At 41.8% G+C, this 21,378-nt stretch overlaps 1 protein-coding gene across 2 annotated transcripts in view; it reads left to right on the top strand.

The window, feature by feature from the left end:
• AKAP13 (A-kinase anchoring protein 13) overlaps positions 1-21,378 on the top strand; it is a 317,276-nt gene that overhangs the window by 6,078 nt on the left and 289,820 nt on the right. Inside the window, exon 2 of one of the 2 annotated variants that reach the window (XM_053581737.1) lies at positions 6,863-6,924. The exons of the other annotated variant lie outside the window; for it this stretch is intronic. The gene's annotated coding sequence lies outside the window, so the exon portion shown is untranslated. The remainder of the gene's footprint in view (positions 1-6,862; positions 6,925-21,378) is intronic. 2 annotated transcript variants of the gene reach the window in all.

The following is a 21,378-nucleotide window of genomic DNA, read 5'->3' as shown; positions in this document are numbered from 1 at the left end:
GATGTGGTAGGGAAATACTGTGATCGTATGAATATTTGTGTGAGGTAGTGGTGTGCTTTTTCTTTTTACTTCTTCAGAGCTGTGTTCATTGCCTGGCGAAGTGTATTTGTATGATACAGATTTATTTGGAGTGAGGTGTTTACCATTTATCTTATTTTATACGCTCTTCTGTGGCTCCTTAGGCATTACGGTGGCAGAGTTAAGTAGGTATGACAGAGAGTCTATGGTTCACAATGCCAGAAATATTTACCGTCTGTTTTTTACATACCCTTGTTCTTTATAACCAAATGCAGTTACCAGTATTCACATCTAAGATTAACGTTAATTTTATAATATTCTGCAATGCCTGTTTAACTTTCTCTATTCCTGAAATAATCTTTTATAGTTGATTTACTTTTTATTTTATTTTATTTTTTATTGAGACAGAGTCTCACTTTGTCACCTTGGGTAGAGTGCCGTGGAGTCATCAGAGCTCACAGAAACCTCAAATCCTTTGACTCAAGCGATTCTCTTGCCTCACCCTCCCTTGTAGCTGGGACTATAGGCGCCTGCCACAATGCCTGGCTATTTTGTTGTTTAGCAGGCCTGGGTTGGGTTTGAACCCACTGGCCCTGGAGCATGTGGCCGGTGCCCTAAGGACTGAGATACCAGTGTTCAGCTGTTTTTTTTTTTTGAGACAGAGCCTCAAGCTGTCACCCTGGGTAGAGTGCTATGGCATTACAGCTCACAGCAACCTCCCATCTCCTGGGCTCAAGCTATTCTCCTGCCTCCGCCTCCCAAGTCTCTGGGACTACAGGCACCTGCCACAACACCCAGCTATTTTTTGGTTGCAGCCTTCATTGTTGTTTGGCGGGCCCGGGCTGTGTTTGAACCTGCCAACTCAGGTGTAGGTAGCTGGTGCCTTAGCCACTTGAGCCACAAGTGCCTAGCCTGATTTTTTTTTTTTTGGAGATAGTGTCTCACTGTGTCACCCTTGGTAGATTTCTGTGGTGTCACAGCTCACAGCAACCTCAAACTCTTGGGCTTAAGCAGTTCTCTTGCCTCGGCCTCCCTAGTAGCTGGGACTACAGGCGCCCGCCACAGTGCCCAGCTATTTCTTTTTTGGTTGTAGTTGTTGTTTGGCAGACCCGCGCTAGATTTGAATCCTCCAGCTCTGGTGTATGTGGCTGGCGCCTTAGCCGCTTGAACTACAGGTGCCGAGCCCATTCATCCCTCAAAATTCTTTTGGGCCTCTTCATAGTCAACCCATTCTCTACCCCTAGACTCTAGAAACTGCTGATCTGTTTTGTTGTTCCCATGGGTTTTTTTGTTTGTTTTTTGTTTTTGCATTTTCAAGAATGTCATATAAATGGGATCATACAGAATGTAGCCTTTGCTTTTTTTCCATTTGTCCATTGACCAGTGATGTTAAGCATCTTTTCATGTGATTAAGTAATTCTTTGGTGATATATCTGTTCAAAATCTTTTTGCTCATTTGAAAAAACTGAGTTGTGGGCGGCGCCTGTGGCTCAGTTGGTAAGGCGCCGGCCCCATATACCGAGGGTGACGGGTTCAAACCCGGCCCCGGCCAAACTGCAACCAAAAAATGGCCGGGCATTGTGGCGGGCGCCTGTAGTCCCAGCTACTCGGGAGGCTGAGGCAGGAGAATCGCTTAAGCCCAGGGGTTGGAGGTTGCTGTGAGCTGTGTGAGGCCACGGCACTCTACCGAGGGCCATAAAGTGAGACTCTCTCTATACAAAAAAAAAAAAAGAAAGAAAAAACTGAGTTGTTTATATATACTCTAGAGAATCAGGTGCGTGATTTGATTTGCAAATATTTTCTTGTAGTCCATACTTTTTTTTTTTTTTTGTAGAGACAGAGTTTCACTTTATTGCCCTCGGTAGAGTGCTGTGGTGTCACACAGCTCACAGCAACCTCCAAATCCTGGGCTTAGGCGATTCTTCTGCCTCAGCCTCCCGAGCAGCTGGGACTACAGGCGCCCGCCACAACGCACGGCTATTTTTTTGTTGCAGTTTGGCCGGGGCCGGGTTTGAACCCGCCACCCTCGGTATATGGGGCCGGTGCCCTGCTCACTGAGCCACAGGCGCTGCCCGTAGTCCATGCTTTTTAAAAATTCTCTTAATAGGCGGCGCCTGTGGCACAAAGGGGTAGGGCGCCGGCCCCATATGCCAGAGGTGGCAGGTTCAAACCCAGCCCTGGCCAAAAACTGCAAAAAAAAAAAAATTCTCTTAATAATGTCTTTTGGTGAGCTTATGTTCTTAATTTTTATGATCTCCAGTTTATTGCTTTTTTCTTTTATGGATCATGTTTTTGGTGTAATATCTTAGAAATCTTGGCCTAATTTAAGAGCTCAAGCCTTTCCCTTGTATTTTCTCCTAGAAACTGTTTAAAATTTTACAGTTGGGTTTATGATCTACTTTGAGCTAATTTTCTTTTTTTTCTTTTTTTGGTGGGTTTTTTTGGCCGGGGCTGGGTTTGAACCTGCCACCTTCGGCATATGGGACCGGCGCCCTACCACTTTGAGCCACAGGTGCCGCCCATGAGCTAATTTTCTTAAATGGTTCAAGGTATGGATTGAGATTTTTTTTTTTACATTTGAATTTGCCACAGCAGCATTTTTTTTTTGTGGTTTTTGGCCGGGGCTAGGTTTGAACCTGCCACCTCTGGCATATGGGACCAGAGCCCTACTCCTTGAGCCACAGGCACTGCCCTGCCACAGCAGCATTTGTTGAAAAGATTGTCCTTTCTCCCTTGAATTACCTTTGTACATTTGTTGAAAGTTGATTGATTGTGTCTATGTGGAGCTATTTCTAGTTTGTTTTGCTTTGTTGATCTGGTCTGTCTGTCTTTCTTTTTTTTTTTTTGAGACAGAGTTTAACTATGTTGCCCTCAGTAGAGTGCTGTGCTGTCTCAGCTCACAGCAACCTCCGACTCTTGGGCCTAAGTGATTCTCTTGCCTAAGCCTCCCAAGTAGCTAGGACTATAGGCGCCCATCAAAACGCCCAGCTATTTTTTTTTTGTAGCTGTCATTGTTGTTTGGCAGTCCTGGGCTGGGTTTGAACCTGCCTGGTCTGGTGTACGTGGCTTGTGCCCTAGCCGCTGAGCTATAGGCATCGAACCTGGTCTTTCATTTTTTCATTGCCACACTATTGATTACAGTAACCTTATGATAAGTTTTAGAATTAGGTAGTGAGTATTCCTTTTTTGTGTTATTTTTCAGAATTATTTGTGGATAATCTAGTTGCTTTGCCTTTCCATGCCTAGTTTAGAATCATCTTGTTGATACCTACAAATCCTGTTAGGATTTTTTTTTTGTTTTTAAAGACACAGTCTCACTTTGTTGCTCTTGGTAGAGTGCTGTAGTGTCACAGCTCACAGTAACCTCCAGCTCCAGGGCTTAGATGATTCTCTTGCCTCAGCCTCCCGAGTAGCTGGGACTACAGGTGCCTGCCACAACGCTCGGCTATTTTTTGTTGCAGTTTGGCCGGGGCTGGGTTTGAACCCACCACCCTCATATTTGGGGCCGGCGCCCTATTCACTGAGCCATAGGCGCTGCCTCCTGTTAGGATTTTTGATTGGGATTGTGTTGAATGTGTAAACAATAGAATGGTTGACTTTTTTTTTTTTTTTTTAGGGACAGAGTCTCACTTTATTGCCTTCAATAGAGTGCTATGGTGTCACAGCTCACAGCAACCTCCAACTCCTGGGCTTAGGTGATTCTCTTGCCTCAGCCTCCTGAGTAGCTGGGACTACAGGTGCCCGCCACGATGCCCAGCAATTTTTTGTTGCAGTTTGGCTGGGGCCGAGTTTGAACGCGCCACTCTGGGTATATGGGACCAATGCCCTACCCACTGAGCCACAGGTGCCACCCCAGATTTTGATTTTTCATTATTGCATTGTAGTTTTTAGCAATTAAATCTTGCATGTATTTTGTAATCTTTATTTTCTTTTTTTAGAGACAGAGTCTTCACTTTGTTACCCTCTGTAGAGTGCAGTGACATCACAGCTCACAGCAACCTCCAGCTCTTGGGCTTAGGCAGTTCTCTTGCCTTAAGTGCCCACCACAACGCGGGGCTATTTTTTTGTTGCAGTTCGAACCCGCCACCCTTGCTATATGGGATCTGCGTCCTACTCACTGGACCACAGGCACCACCCTTTTTTGTAATCTTTATATGTATTTCATGTCTTTTGGTGCCATTGTGAATGATACTTTTAAAGTTACAATTTCCAGTTGTTCACTGCTAGTATGTAGAATTATGATTGATTTTTTCTTTTCTTTTTATTTTTTGAGACAGCCTCACTTTGTCACTCTGGGTAGAGTGCAGTGGCGTCGCAGCTCACAACAACCTCAAACTCTTGGGCTCAAGTGATTCTCTTGCCTCAGCCTCCCAGGTAGCTGGGACTACAGGTGCCCACCATAACACCCAGCTATTTTTAGAGACATAGTCTCGTTCTGGCTCAGGCTGGTCTTGAACCTGTGAGCTCAGGTGATCCACCTGCCTTGGCCTCCTAGAATGCTAGGATTACAGGCGTGAGCCACTGCATCTGGCTTATGGTTGAATATTGTATGCCTACTTTGTATCCTGCAACCTTGCTAAACTCACTAATGGTTCTAGAAGCCTTTTTGTAGATTCTTTGGCATTTTTTACATACATAGACAATGATGTGATTAGCAAATAAAGCTGTTTGATTTCTTTTTTTTTCAGTCTGGGTGCTTTGTTTTCTTTTTCTTGCTTTACTGGACTGGCTAGGACCCCTACTATGATTTTGAATAGGAGTTTCGACAACAGTGGACATCCTTTCCTTGTTCCTTTCCTGTTGTTAGGGGAAATACATGAAGTGTTTTACTATTAATACGGTGATAGCCATAGGTATTTTTGTTTGCCTGTTTTTGCAGATGTCTTTAGCAAGTTGAGGTAGAGTGCAGTTGCTGAAAGTTTTTATCATCATTAGATAGTGTTGTTAAAGATTTTTCTGTAATTACTGAGTTGATCATCTTATTTCTTTTATAGTCTGGTGATTTGTTGAACTAGCTTTGCATTCATGTGATAATCCTCATTCGATCATAGAGTATTATTTTATTTATCATTGGGTTTGATTGGCTGCTGAACCTTTATTTCTTCCTTACGTTTTTAGTATGTTCACTTCAATAAATTCCCTGTCATATGTATAATATTCATGATAATTATTGAGTCTATGTCTGTTAAAAGCCAAATGTCCCTTGGTGGGGTAAAGCATTCCTGGCATAGGAACCATTGCTTTGAAGAGTCTTGGATTTTGTTTTGGCAAGTTAAGTCACATGCTTTTTTACTTTTCTTTTTCCTTTTGGGATAGTTTCACCCTATCACCCTGGGTAGAGTACTGTGGTATCACAGCTCACTGCAACTTCAAACTCTAGGGCTTACGTGATTCTCCCTTCTCAGCCCCCCAAGTAGCTTGGACTACAGGTGTCTGCCACAACACTTGGCTATTTTTTTTTTTTTTTTGTAGAGACAGAGTCTCACTGTACTGTCCTTGGGTAGAGTGCCATGACTTCACACAGCTCACAGCAACCTCCAACTCCTGGGCTTACGCGATTCTCTTGCCTCAGCCTCCCAAGCAGCTGGGACTACAGGCGCCCGCCACAATGCCCAGCTATTTTTTTGTTGCAGTTTGGCCGGGGCTGGGTTTGAACCTGCCACCCTTGGCATATGGGGCCAGTGCCCTACTCACTGAGCCACAGGCGCTGCCCAACACTTGGCTATTTTTTATGTTGTAGTTTGGCTGGGACTGGGTTCTAACCCACCACCCTTGGTATATGGGGCCAGTGCCCTACTCACTGAGCCACAGGCGCCGCCCAGCCATCTTTTTATTTTGCTGCTGCTGTTGTTGCAGCTGTCACCATTATCCAGCTAGCCTGGACTGGGCTTGAACCCGCCAGCCCTGATGCATGTGGTTGGCACCCTACCCACTGAGCTATGGGCGCCACCCAAGTTATATGCTTTTTATTTATTTACTTATTTTTGAGACAAAGTCTCCTTATGTTGCCCTTGGTAGGGTGCAGGGGCATCACAGCTCACAGCAACCTCAAACTCTTAGGCTTAATCGATTCTCTTGCCTCAGCCTCCTGAGTAGCTGGGACTACAGGCCCCCACCACAATGCCCAGCTATTTTTTTTTGGTTGTTGTTGTTGTTGTTTGGCAGGCCTAGGCTGGGTTCGTACCTGCCAGCCCTGGTGTATGTGACTGATGCCCTAGCTGTTAAGCTACAGGCGCTGAGCTAAGTTACATGCTTCTTATACCCCATTACTACGGCATGAAGTCTCTAAAATTTCCATTGAAGGTTCAGTGCCCGTAGCACAGTGGTTATGGTGCCAGCCACATACACCAAGGCTGGTGGGTTTGAACCTGGCTCCGACCAGCCAAATGATGGCAACTGCAACAAAAAAGAGCTGGGCACTGTGGTGGGTGCCTGTAGTCCCTGCTGCTTGGGAGGTTGAGGCAAGAGAATCGTTAAGCCCAAGAGTTTGAGGTTACCGTGAGCTGTGACGGCTCGGCACTCTACCGAGGGCAACATAGTGACACTGTCTCAAAAAATAAAATAAAATAAAATTTCCATTGAAGAATTGGATGCCCTGCAAAGATTCTACTCTAACTATTCAGAACACAAATGTCTCCCAGCCTGGTGTGAACCCTGGGGCTCGCTTTGCTTACCATTTTTGGATCATTCTTTGTGTGCTCTCATACATTTTTACCATATTTATACATAACTAACTAAATATCAGGAGGTCTCTGTGCTAGTATCTGGAGCTCCTCCTCCATGAAACTCCCTCTTCTCTGCAATTGCCAAACTCCCCAGCTTTTCCAAACTCTTCATTTTCTAGACTTGACAAGACTGCCAGGGTGTGCTTGGGATCCTCCTTGTTGAACCAGAAGGTGCCTCCAGGTAAAAATCTGTTGAAATTCTAGGGCTTCTCTTATCTTTTTTTTTTTCTCTTAGGGATTGTAATTCTCTGCTGGCTCTTGTCCAGTGTAAAAAAGATGTTGCTTTATATATTTTGTCCATTTTTCTTGAGACAGATGTGGAATGAGTTTTCTGGGAGGAGGAGAGATTGTGTTTTCCCTTTGGACGTTCTAAATTTGAGATCTGTGAGACAGAGTCTTAAGCTGTGACCCTGGATAGAGTGCCATGATGTCATAGCTCACAGCAACTTCCAATTCTTAGGCTCAAGTGATTCTCTTGCCTCAGTTTTTCTTTTTCTTTCTTTCTTTCTTTTTTTTACTATTTTTTTTTTGCAGTTTTTAGCCAGGGATGGGTTTGAACCCACCACCTCCTGCATATGGGACTGGCGCCCTACCCCTCTGAGCCACAAGCACTGCCCTCTTTCTTTCTTTCTTTTAAATCAGATTAGAGGCCTCACATTTGCTCAGGCTGATCTTTTACTCGTGAGCTCAGGCAATCCACCCACCTCCCAGAGTGCTAGGATTACAGGTGTGAGCCACCTCGCCTGGCCTATTTTGTCCATTTTTCTAGTTGTTGGGGGCTGAGGATCTTGGCAAGATAAGTCTAGATGCAGTTACTCCATCATGGTTTGCAGCTGAAGTCCCTTGGGTGGGTGTACTTTGTTGGTGGATCTGAAAGTCTCATTAGAGGGTTCTCAAAGTCACTAATTAACAAATATTTGGGAAATGTCTGCTGAGTGTAGTTCAGCCCTTATTTTGTGGGGAATACAAAAAAGGTGGATATCTTTCAGTTGAAGAGGCACATGGTACATACCTAAGGTTACCCAAAGAAATGAAATGCTGTGGTGATGAGCAGAAAGAGAAGGTTCACTATGACCTGGTATCCCCCCTACCCCCCATTTTAGGGGATTGTCTTCTGGTAAAACCAGGAAACCTAGACAAATTCTGAAAGAGCCATAATGCTTGTGGTCTGCTATTCTCACACAGAAAGGCTTTTTTTTTTTTTACATTTTGTTACTTAGCATATATGTCTGTGGCACAAGTTGTTTGGCTGCTTATTCCCTGTCTGGTTTCAGGTAAGTTATGTCTCTGCAATTCAGTGTTCTTTCTCTGTTGTCTTTTTTCAAATAGTTAGATGAAATACCTTGTAGTGTTGCTTGTTAATTTGCTCAGCTATCTGAGTGCCTTCTGTAAGTCAGGCACTGTTCCAGGTAATGGGGATTCAGTGATAGATAAAGTGTATTGCTGCCCTCAATCTGTATTCAGAATTGAGGGAGGGGAAGCAGAACAAATGAACAAACAGTTGCAGTGATGTCTGGTGTTGATAATTCTAGGAAGGATATGAAGAGTATTAGCAGAGATTGGAGAGTTCAAACAAGGCCTTACTGAGAAGCTGAGGTTTGAGCAGAGACCTGAAGAAAAATGAAGGGAGCAAACCACACGAAGATTCAAGGGAAGTACAGTAGAATCCCTGTAAGAACCACCCAAGGGACTGGAACAAACTGTTTAACATAAGGAGGTGGTCAGCATAAGGAACTAGGCCTCCTGCATCGATAGGTCCATGTGGTCCATAAAAATTAGGTTAACTTAAGGAGATGGTCAGTGTAGGGAGGTGCTCAACTATTTTTTTATTTTATTTTTATTTTTTGCAGTTTTGGCCGGGGCTGGGCTTGAACTCGTCACCCCCTGGTATATGGGGCCGGCACCCTACTCCTTGAGCCATAGGCGCTGCCCGGTGCTCAACTACTTTCAAAGTACATATGATTCACAGGGCCTAAGGTGGGAGTGTAACAGCGATGCTAGGCATACTCTGTCTACTCTGCCGGGTGAGAAAGGAGAACTGTAGGAGGGAAGGTTTGTGTATATAGCCAGAGATCACATCAGGTAGGCTCTTAAGTATGATGGGAAGCAACTGAGGAATTTTTATTTTATTTTATTTTTGCAACTGAGGAATCACAAGAGCTGATTTAGATTTAAAAATTTCATTGTGGATATAGGGAGCAGAAGTGGAAATAGGGAGACTAGTTAAGAGATTTGCCATGGTCTGGGCTAGACAAGATGGTGACTTGGATTAGGGTGCCAGCAGAAGGTAGAACTGATAGGATTTCTTACAGATTGGAAAAATGTTCCAAAGGAAAGAGAAATTTAGGACAATTCCAGATGTTTTACCCAAACCAATTGGGTGAATGAGTTTGCTGGGAGGAGAGATTGTGATTTCTCTTTGGACATGCTAAGTTTGAGATCTGTGAGACCTTTAAGTGGAGATATCAGTAAGTATTTGGATATACACATCTTGATTACAAGGATGAAGTCTGGACTGGATATATGAATTAGAGATTTACAGCTAGAGAAGGGAGAGTGGGAGGTTATTGTGGGAATTGGGCTTATAGTAGGGGCTCATGGATGGTAGCTAGTGATAAGTCGTAACACGAGAACTAGGTATAACCAAAGGAGAGCCAGATAGGAATGAAGGAAAATAGCAGTGATCTAAGCAGTATCTTGTATATTATGTCACAGTTAATTAGGACTGCAAATGTGCTGAAAACTTTTCTTCTCTGAGCATGATAAAACTATTATTAGTGAAATTTGTTGTGCAGTTCCAGTCTCTTTAGGACATCTGTGATAGTCAGTAGATAGTGACATTTTTAATGTGATGCAAAGGTTATTTGTGTGTGCTTTGTGTACACAGGACTATCCACAGGAGGCTGTTGCAAAGTGTTTAGTTACTTTAGAGGAGGGAGATGATAGGTAGGGTACCTTTTCACCTTCCGATCTTTTTTTTTTCTTTCTTTTTTTCTTTTTCTTTTCACCTTCTGATTGTTGGCAGTGTATATGTTTATTTTTACTCTTATTTTGCATAAAGGAAGTTAATGGTATTATTGCAAGGTCTACTCAGTTGGTGAGTTTTGGGAATGATAGGTTTCATTTGTTTGTAGTTGCTGAACATTGGTTCTTTCGCATGTCTAGTCCTTGACTATGATCTGTTATCTTAAAAATTTGCCCCCTTGGCTTGGCACCTGTAGCTCAAGCGGCTAAGGTGCCAGCCACTTACACCAGAGCTGCCAGGTTCGAATCCAGCCCAGGCCTGGCGAACAACATTGACAGCTACAACCAAAAAATAGCCTGGCATTGTGGTGTAGTCCCAGCTACTTGGGAGGCTGAGGCAAGAGAATCTCTTACGCCCAGGAGTTTGAGGTTGTTGTGAGCTGTGACAACAGAGCTCTCTACCCAGGGCAACAGCTTGAGACTCTGTCTCAAAAAAAAAAAAAAAAAAAAAAAAAAAAAAAATTGCACCCTTAGTCATCATAGATGGGAATCAGATAAGAGAGTATGGGTGGTGGATGTTTTTGTTTATTTTTTATTTAAAGAGATGAGGATGCCAGCACTCTGGGAGGCCAAGGCTGGTGGAATGCCTGAGCTCAGGAATTGGAGACAAGCCTGAGCAAGAGCAAAACTCTGTTTTTAAAAATAGCCAGGAATTGTGGCAGGCACCTGTAGTTCTAGTACTTGGGAGGCTGAGGCAAGGGGATTGCTTGAGTCCAAGAGTTTGAGGTTGCTGTGAGCTGTGATGACAGAGTGAGACTCTATCTCATAAAAAAAATAGGTTTACCCAAGTTAGATTTGAATTCTTGGGCTCAAGCCATCCTTCTGCCCCAGCCTCCTGAGTAGCGGGGACTGCAGGGGACCAGGTGTGGGTGTTTTTTGTTTGTTTTGTTTTTAATTTTTTTGTAGAGACAGTCTCACTTTGTTGCCCTCAGTAGAGCGTCATGGCATCACACAGCTCACAGTAACCTCCAACTCCTGGGCCTAGGTGATTCTCTTTCCTCAGCCTCCCAGTAGCTGGGACAGGTGTCCGCCACAATACCTGGCAATTTTTGCATTTCAGTTTGGCTGGGCCGGGTTCAAACCTGCCACCCTTGGTATATGGGGCCAGTGCCCCACCCACTGAGCCACAGGCACCACCATAGTGGGTGGTTTTGATAGGAGTTTTCAGCACTTCTTAGGAAAGTTGTCAGCACATGCTTTTCCACCAGGCTGCTTGTGATGCTATTTTGTTCAGAGGGGACTTTGTGTTGCATTATGGTGGGCAGATCACTTCAGAGAAAGAAATGAAACATTATTGAGAAGTTTTTTGTTCTTTTTAAAATCTGAAATATATCATCAACAGTCAGACTTTTACTTAGAAGTATTCCTTTTATAGGTGATAGCTGTGCTAAAAAAGTGGTGGATATGACGGGCTTTTTGCAGATTTGACATTTGTTGTAATTCATGAATCACTTCTGAGAAACGTATGCAGTATGATGAGGATAGTGTCTGTAAATTATTCTACCTTCCTGGTCTTGCTTTTTGTGTGTCTGGAATGGGAGAAAGGAGGTCCACTGTGGCATTGCATGGAAATTTCTGTTACCTTTAGCAAGCTGGGAGGCAATGGTTTTTTGCCTCTTGGATGCTTTGTACACAGAGTGCCTGGACTCAATAAAAGGAACTCTGGATGAGACCTTACAGATTGGGAGTTACTTAGGGAAAGAATGTGGCAACCGTAGTTGAGGAGTGGAGTTCTAAGAGTTGCTTTTGCCTAGCTCTTCTGCCATAACGGTGCTGTGTGTATGCTTAGAGAACAGGCCAGCGTGTGTTCAGTCTAGAGGGATCTTGCAGGGCCATTTCCTAGAAGGGGTTTTCTTTTTTTTTTTTTTTTGTAGAGACAGAGTCTCACTTTATGGCCCTGGGTGGAGTGCCGTGGCCTCACACAGCTCACAGCAACCTCCAACTCCTGGGCTTAAGCGATTCTCCTGCCTCAGCCTCCCGAGTAGCTGGGACTACAGGCGCCCGCCACAACGCCCGGCTATTTTTTGGTTGCAGTTTGGCCGGGGCTGGGTTTGAACCCGCCACCCTCGGTATATGGGGCCGGCGCCTTACCGACTGAGCCACAGGCGCCGCCCCCTAGAAGGGGTTTTCTAACAAGTAAAGCCAGCAAAGAGAAGAGACTTGCACTGTGTGTGTATCTGCACATTGTGTTGGTTCCCAGCCTCTTAATTCTACTGTAAGGTAACCCCGTAAGACAGATACTATCCTCTCTCTCTCTCTTTTTTTTAAGACAGTCTTTCTTTGTTGCCTCTGCACTGTGTGTTATCACAGCTCACAGCAACCTCCAGCTCTTGGGCTTAGGTGATTCTCTTGCCTTAACCTCCCGAGTTGTTGGGAGTATAGGCACCTGCCACAATGCCCAGCTATTTTTTGGAGCCGATGTCCTACTCACTGAGCCACAGGTACCGCCCACTCTCTCCTTTTTTTTTAAATAAAAAGAAATTAGTATTCAGAGATTTTGTTTTGCTTCTCTCAGGTCAATAATGTACACTGTCATCTAGGACATTGTGACTATAAACATACTCTAGTTTTATTGTATATGCCGTAAGTCACATTTTTTACTCCGATGCAATTATATCTGAAATAGCCAGCTTAAAAATCCAGCTTGTTCTTGTAAAATATAAAATCATTGTGGTCTGCTTCTAAAGTTTTCCTAGAATTCTTAACCACTGCTAAGTTTCCATGTATGTACCTTGAAAGTAACAGCAACTTGCCTGTAGAATTGTATTGTCTTTAGCACGCAGGAGCTTTGTGAATGGAAATTAATAATTAAACATTTACACAATTGTTCACTTCTTCAAAGTGTTTTACAGACCTTAAATTAGTTCATGTTTAACCTACGTTGGAAGTTGAAAAACCAGTTTTTTGTAGGTTCATTTTAGCAGCACTGAAGTGTTGGGGGAGAAGGAGTAAGTCTTCAGTGAGAAAAATGCAGGTATGAGCCATGTAATTCCAAAGACCTTTCCTTAGCTATCTAGCTTTCAGCTGATTCGGGTCACATCAGGCATGTTGCTTGGGTGTGTATCTTCTGCTTAATGCAAATTACTGAAAAAAAAATGAAAAGAAAAGAAAAAGATATAGGGTGGGATGTTTGGGGAAGTACCTGGTGATTCAGTGAACTGCAGTGCATCTTTCTTTTACTGTATTCCCTTAAACGTAGATTGTCCTTAATTCATTCCTGTGAGCATTTTGAGGGGCAGGACATCATTGGGGCACAGACTATGGAAATGAATAAATCCTGGTACACATGCTAATTTCTGGGGTAAAGAAAATCTTTTTTTTTCCTTCCTGGTACAGGAAATAGTAACTGTGTAACTGAATACTTAGCCAGTTTCTTCACTACCACTTGTCATATGATTCCAACTCTTCTCCTTCCACCCCCAATATAATGGCTTTAATTTGGCAAGGTTAATTGGAAGGAGATACTAGTCCCAGTTCAGCATGTTTCTGTCACTTAACTGGTTGTGTGACCTTGAGCAGGTTACTAGCTCTTGAGTTCTTTTGTTCTGTGACATGACTCATCTTTTGTTGAGTCCTAGAAGGATGGCTGGAGGAAAATATAAAACTTAATGCTTTTGCGTGTGAAATGGGACAGAGGTTATTTTCACATCAGTGAGGATTCTTTATAGTTGCAGTGGCTTCATTTCTGTTTTGCTTGGGATAATTTTCTTTCTTTCTTTTTTTTTTAAGAGACAGAGTCTCATCTTGTCATCCTCGGTAGAGTGCTGTGGCGTCACAGTTCACAGCAACCTCCAGCTCTTGGGCTTAGGCAATTCTCTGCCTCAGCCTCCCGAGTAGCTGGGACTACAGGTGCCTGCCGCGATGCCTGGCTATTTTTTTGTTGCAGTTTGGCCAGGGCTGGGTTCCGTACCCACCACCCTTGGTTATATAGGGCCGGCGCCCTACTCACTGAGCCATGGGTGCCACCTGCTTGGGCTAATTTTCTTACTCTTGTTGCCTACCATGTCACTGTACTTTAAAACAGTTTTTCTTCTAACATAGTTTAATCAATAGAATCATTTGATAAGTATTGTGTCTGGGTGATTTCCTTTTCATCATTGCTTCTAGCCCATTATTCAGAGGGTCCTATTCATGTATTTGTCTACATGACCTTGTCAGAGAAACTTTAGTATGTGATGGCAGAAAAGAGAAAAATTCTGAGCACTTGGCTGGTATATTTAATTAAATTTGTATCACGAATGGGAATCTGTTCTTTAAATGGGACTAGATAAGAATGGCCCTGAACTTTTCCATCCATCATATAGTGTTGTTTTTCAAGTCTTTTTTTTCTTTTTCTTTCCTCTTTCCTTTTCCTTCTTTTTAAAAAAAAAATTTAATTTTTTTTATTACAGTTTTTTTAAGAGACAGGATCTTGCTCTGTCAAGATTATAGGCTTGACACCCAGGCTAAAGTGCAATGGTGTGATCAGAGTTCACTACTGCCTTGAACATCTTGGCTCAAATGATCCTCCTGCCTCAGTCTCCTGAGTAGCTAGAACCCAGGCATGCCCCACCATACCTAGCTCATTTTTAAGTTTTTTAGAGAGAGAGGGGGCCTGGCTGTGTTGCTCAGGCTGGTCTTGAACTCCAGGCCTCAATTGTGCCTTGGACTGCTAAACACTGGGATTGCAGGCATGAGTGACAATGCTTGGTCCCTTTTCTTCTTGAAATTTGGAAATTTAAAAGTGAGATGAGCTGGCTGTGGCTGATGAACCTTTCTGTAACATTAAACACACCATGGTTTAAGCTTTTCATCCTTTCTGTCCTACTAAGATTTATGGTAACCTGGAAGGAATGTTGTACTTCTGGACCTGAATAGTAAATACTATATGTGAACTATGATTAAATGAGATTGGCTTAGTTAATTGCTTAAAGCTACCATTTTATTTGAAAGAATGTCTAGAAGTAACATTTATTTACTTTTTTTTACAAAGGAGACAGAATAGTTTACTTGTGGAAACCCAGCTGGTATCCAAATAATTCAATAAATGGTTGTTTTTCCTAATTAGATTAGGGATTTGAGGTATGTTATTTTCTTTTTTTTTTTTTTTTGTAGAGACAGAGTCTCACTTTATGGCCCTCGGTAGAGTGCCGTGGCCTCACACAGCTCACAGCAACCTCCAACTCCTGGGCTTAAGCGATTCTCTTGCCTCAGCCTCCCGAGTAGCTGGGACTACAGGCGCCCGCCACAACGCCCGGCTATTTTTTTTTTGGTTGCAGTTTGGCCGGGGCCGGGTTTGAACCCGCCACCCTTGGTATATGGGGCTGGCGCCCTATGGACTGAGCCACAGGCGCCGCCCGAGGTATGTTATTTTCAATTACCATATTAATTTTGCCATGTTGTGTATGCCTTCTGTCATTGCATTCTCCCTAGTTAATTTACTGGGATTCATTTGTCAGATTGTTCACTGAATGTATGGGGTAAGGTAATGCCACGTGTTGTATTTCCTCCTAGATTATAAATTAGATTTTATCTACTGTGTTCATTGTTGTATGCCTAGCACCTGGTATGTACATGGCATATAATAATTATAATTGTTGTTCAGTTGTATATATTTTGCGAAAAATTCATTGATCCTTCCATTAATGCAAATATTTCTATTCTATTGAAAATAAGTGAACAGATTTTAATTTTTTTTTCTTTTTCTTTCTTTCTTTTTTTTTTTCAGAGACACAGTGTTATTCTATACCCCCAGGCTGGAGTATAGTGGTATGGTGATAGGTCACTACAGCCTTGACACTCTGGGCTCAAGGGATCCTCTTGCTTCAGTCTCCTACGTAGCTAGGACTGTGGGTTGTGCCACTGCGCCTGGCTAACTAGAACAATTTTTTTTGGAGAGTCAGGGTCTTGCTATGTTCCCCAGGCTGGAGATTTTAATTTTTCCTAGCATCTGTTTTAGTTTGATTTTGATGAATTTAAAACATTACTTTTGGGGGGAAAGTGAAGATACCATGTTAAAATGGAAGATTGGTCAGTGTTAATCAAATCTGATAGTAAAATGTATACAACTCGTTTGTTTTTTGTGCCTGGTCAGTATATGGCTCTGTCACTTTACATTTTAACCTGTTCAACAACTTCATCATTGACATATAGATGGAAGGCCTGAAAATATAGGTGTATGATGGCTGGCCTAATTTTGAAAAAAATATTTCACAATTCTTGTTTATATATGTTATTTTATTATTATTATTTTAGCCTCCCAAATAGCTGGGACTACAGGCTCCTGCCACAGCGTTCACTTATTTTTAGAGACAAGGACTCCTCTTGCTCAGGCTGGTCTTGAACTCCTGAGTTCAAGCCAATCTACTCTCCTTGGCTTGCCAGAGTGGTAGGATTACAGGCGTGAGCCCCTGAGCTTGGCCTATTTTATAATTTTTTTTTTCCAGTTCTGCTGATTTTTATTCATGTTGGAGTCTATCACAAAATGCCCTAATGTATGGCAGTGCATCTTAAAAACGGGTCCTGGTGGGATAATATATTGGATTCATGATGCTTAAATCATTCATGTTTCTATTTAACACGAGGAACGTGATCGAGTGATTCATTTATGTAGCAAACTTGCACTTATTATTAATAAGTTTTTACTGAGTGTGAGGCACTGAGCCAAGAGATACAAAGATATTTAACATCCATTTCTTCTCCTTCAAAAGTTTGCAATCTACTCGATGAAGTAAGCGCATATCGCAAAAATAGCTACATGTGGTTTTATCTCAGAATTGGTCTGTTTCTTTAAAAAGACAGCTTTACTCCAAGTTCACCTAACTGCTCGCTTGAGGGGGTTTTTTGCTGAAATTAGCTAGGGCTTAGCTCAGTTGTCTGATATAAAAAGGGCCACTCAGAAGCTCTGAAAAGCAGAAGAGATTCTGGAGGCTGGGAAAGCTCTGCATCACTGAAAGGAATCCTTTGGCTTCAAAGTGAAGTAAGACCCTTTTGACAGCCCTGAAAGAAGCTGTGCGCAAACCAGTGAAGAAAACGACTAAATTGTTCTCGACCTTTTGGCTTTTAACCTGGCAAAATGCAAGTGGAAAAGAAGCAGGGACATCAGGTGATCAGTGACACATTATGAGTAACTACTGGGAGATCCTATCGGTGAACAGATTGTGCGGAGAATCCGTTAGAGGAATTTGACCTGTTAAGTCAGAGCAAATGGATGTCTCACGCTGGGGTGGCAACGGTGAGGGGACAGGGATTGGGCATTGACAGGGTTCCATGGCCACCAGGGAGGGGCTGTCTCAAAAACATGGCCCCAAGTCTAAATATTTCTGGAAAAGGCACTAGTTGGCCTACCTTTGGTCACAGTCACCCTTGGACCAATCACACTGGGATTGTACAAAATAGTTGACCAGTGCATAGTGGCCATGCTTACAGTTTGGGGTGTGAGAAGGATGTACTAAGCAGGGGAGGTGGGGAGTTAATTCTAGAAAAAGGAGTGCTTAGTACACCTGACTGTAGCTCAGTTTTAATTTTCTGTTGCTCAGTAATTTGAGTTTACCCTTATTGCTTCTAAGACTCTGACATTAAGTCCCAGTTCTTTGTTTTTTTTTTTCTTTTTTTTTTTTAATTAAATCATAGCCGTGTACATTAATGCGATCATGGGGCACCATACACTGGTTTTATAGACCGTTTGACACATTTTCATCACACTGGTTAACATGGCCTTCCTGGCATTTTCTTAGTTATTGTGTTAAGACATTTACATTCTATATTTACTAAGTTTCACATATATCCTTGTAAGATGCACCACAGGTGTAATCCCACCAGTCACCCTCTCTTTGCCTATCTCCCCCCTCCCTCCCCTCCTTTTCCCCCTTCCCCCTATTCTTGGGTTATAACTGGGTTATAGCTTTCATGTGAAAGCCATAAATTAGTTTCATGGTAGGTCTGAGTACATTGGATACTTTTTCTTCCATTCTTGAGATACTTTACTAAGAAGAATATATTCCAGCTCCATCCATGTAAACATGAAAGAGGTAAAGTCTCCATCTTTCTTCAAGGCTGCATAATATTCCATGGTGTACATATACCACAATTTATTAATCCATTCGTGGATCGATGGGCACTTGGGCTTTTTCCATGACTTAGCAATTATGAATTGGGCTGCAATAAACATTGTGGTACAAATATCTTTGTTATGATGTGATTTTTGGTCTTCTGGGTATATGCCTTAGTAGAGGAATTATAGGATTGAATGGCAGATCTATTTTTAGATCTCTAAGTGTTCTCCAAACATCTTTCCAAATGGAATGTATTAATTTGCATTGCCACCAGCAGTGTAGAAGTGTTCCCTTTTCTCCACATCCACGCCAACATCTCTGGTCTTGGGATTTTGTGATATAGGCTAATCTTACTGGAGTTAGATGATATCTCAAAGTTGTTTTGATTTGCATTTCTCTGATGATTAAAGAAGATGAGCATTTTTTCATATGTCTGTAGGCTGTGTGCCTGTCTTCTTCAGAGAAGTTTCTCTTCAAGTCCCTTGCCCAGCCTGCGATGGGATCACTTGTTCTTTTCTTGCTTATACGTGTGAGTTCTCTGTGGATTCTGGTTATTAAACCGTTGTCGGAGACATAACCTGCAAATATCTTCTCCCATTCTGAGGGCTGTTTGCTTGCTTTACTTACTGTGTTCTTAGCTGTGCAGAAGCTTTTTAGTTTGATCAGGTCCCAGTAGTGTGAAGCTGCTTCAATTGCCCCAGGGGTCCTCCTCATAAAATACTTGCTCAGACCCATTTCTTCAAGGGTTTTCCCTGCACTCTCTTCTAGTATTTTTACAGTTTCATGTCTTAAGTTTAAATCTTTAATCCAGTGAGAGTCTATCTTAGTTAATGGTGAAAGGTGTGGGTCCAGTTTCAGTCTTCTACAGGTTGCCAGCCAGTTCACCCAGCACCATTTGTTAAATAGGGCATCTTCTCCCCCACTGAATGTTTTTAATTGGCTTGTCAAAGATCCAGTTAAGTAGCTGGATTCATCTCTTGGTTCTCTATTCTGTTCCAGACATCTACTTCTCTGTTTTTGTGCCAGTACCATGCTGTTTTGATCACTATTGATTTGTAGTATAGTCTGAGGTCTGGTAGTGTGATTCCTCCTGCTTTGTTTTTATTTCTGAGTAATGTCTTGGCTATTCGAGATTTTTTCTGATTCCATATAAAACGAAGTATTGTTTTTTCAAGATCATTAAAGTATGTGGAGCTTTAATAGGGATTGCATTAAAATTATATATTGCTTTGTGTAGTTTGCACATTTTAACAATGTTGATTTCTTCCCAGCCATGAGCATGGTATGTTTTTCCGTTTGTTAACATTTTCAGCTATTTCTTTTCTTAGAGTTTCATAGTTCTCTTTATAGAGATCTTTCACGTCCTTTGTTAGATAAACTTCCAAATATTTCATCTTCTTTGGCACTACTGTGAATGGAATAGAGTCCTTAACTGTTTTTTCAGCTTGACTATTGTTGGTATATATAAAGGCTACCGCTTTATGAATATTGATTTTGCAACCTGAGACCCTGCTGTATTCCTTGATCACTTCTAAGAGTTTTGTAGTAGAATCCCTGGGGTTTTCCAGGTATACAATCATATCATCTGTGAAGAGAGAAAGTTTGATCTCTTCTGACCCTATATGGATACCCTTGATCGCCTTTTCTTCCCTAATTGCGGTGGCTAAAACTTCCATTACAATGTTAAAGAGCAGTGGAGACAATGGGCAGCCTTGTCTGGTTCCTGATCAGAGTGGAAATGATTCCAATTTAACTCCATTCAATATGATATTGTCTGTGGGTTTGCTGTAGATGGTCTCTATCAGTTTAAGAAATGTCCCTTCTATACCAATTTTCTTTTCTTTTTTTTTTTTTTCTTTTTGGCCAGGGCTGGGCTTGAACCCGCCACCTCCGGCATATGGGACCGGCGCCCTACCCGTTGAGCCACAGGCGCCGCCCAAAGATTCTTTTTTTTTTTTTTTTTTTTTAGTTTTTGGCCAAGGGTGGGTTTGAACCCACCACCTCTGACATATAGGGCTGGTTCTCTACTCCTTGAGCCACAAGGGCCGCCCTTATACCAATTTTCTTAAGTGTTCTGATCATGAAGGGATGCTGGATATTATCAAAAGCTTTTTCTGCATCAATTGAGAGAATCATATGGTCTTTGTTTTTTAATTTGTTTATGTGCTGAATTATACTTATAGATTTACGTATATTGAACCAGCCTTGAGACCCTGGGATAAAACAGACTTGGTCATGATGTATAATTTGTTTGATGTGTTGCTGGATTCTGTTTGTTAGGATCTTGTTGAATATTTTTGCATCTATATTCATTAGTGATATTGGTCTATAATTTTCTTTTCTTGTTGGGTCTTTTCCTGGTTTGGGGATCAGGGTGATGTTTGCTTCATAGAACGTGTTAGGTAGTCTTCCTACTTTTTCTACATTTTGGAACAGGTTGACTAATATAGGTACTAATTCCTCTTTAAAGGTTTGATAGAACTCTGATTTGAAGCCATCTGTTCCTGGGCTTTTCTTTTTAGGGAGGTTTTGTATGGTTGATGCTATTTCCGAACTTGATATGGGCCTGTTCAACATTTCCACTTGATTCTGGGTAAGTCTTGGAAGGCGACGTGCTTCCAAGTATTGGTCAATTTCCTTCAGATTTTCATATTTCTGAGAATAAAGTTTCTTGTAATATTCATTAAGGATTTTTTGAATTTCTGAGGAATCTGTTGTTATTTCGTCTTTGTCGTTTCTGATTGATGAAATTCGAGATTTTAGTCTTTTTTTCCTGGTTAGATTAGCCAAAGATTTATCTACTTTATTGACCTTTTAAAAAAAACCAACTTTTTTATTTATTGATCTGTTGTATAATTCTTTTGTTTTCAAATTCATTTAATTCTGCTCTAATTTTGGTTATTTATTTTCTTCTGCTGGGTTTGGGGTTGGAATGTTCTTCCTTTTCCAGTTTCTTGAGATGTCCCATTAAGTTAACTTCCTCTCTTTCCGTTCTCTGGAGGAAGGCTTGCACTGCTATAAATTTCCCTCTTAGGACTGCCTTTGCAGTATCCCAGAGGTTCTGATAATTCATGTCTTCATTGTCATTTTGTTCCAAAAATTTGGCAATTTCTATTTTATAATTTTTAAACATACTCAAAATAGTACAATTGACTCTTGAATACTTATTACTTAGATTCTAGAGAATTAACGTATACATTTAGAAAAAATAACAGCTTTAGTTTGATAAAAGCCATATGCCATAAATTCACCCCTCCTTCACTTTAATATGTTTATCCTAGTTGTCTTGAAAGTTACTACTAAGTATTATTTTTCTAATAGTGATTTAAATGGTGTTTTTACTCCAGTGTAAAATACCATAAACCATGAACTGCCTCTGGAAAACATGGCATGATGTGTTTCCAGGAATGGAACAGACAACTTCAACTCAAAGCAAATAGTGCTGAGTAGCCTGTTTTCCTTTCAGCAGTAATTACAGAAATAGGACCATAACCCTTCTATTAAGCACTTTTGTATGCAATCTGAGGTTTCTGTCAAATTGGATGTGGAAAATTATAGTAGCACAAATTAGTGTTCTG

The sequence above is a fragment of the Nycticebus coucang genome, chromosome 2 (genome assembly GCF_027406575.1).
Source record: "Nycticebus coucang isolate mNycCou1 chromosome 2, mNycCou1.pri, whole genome shotgun sequence".
In the NCBI taxonomy this organism is placed as follows: Eukaryota; Metazoa; Chordata; class Mammalia; order Primates; family Lorisidae; genus Nycticebus; species Nycticebus coucang.
The sequence above is the reverse complement of the archived record's forward strand: the minus strand, read 5'-3'. Positions and strand labels throughout refer to the sequence as shown.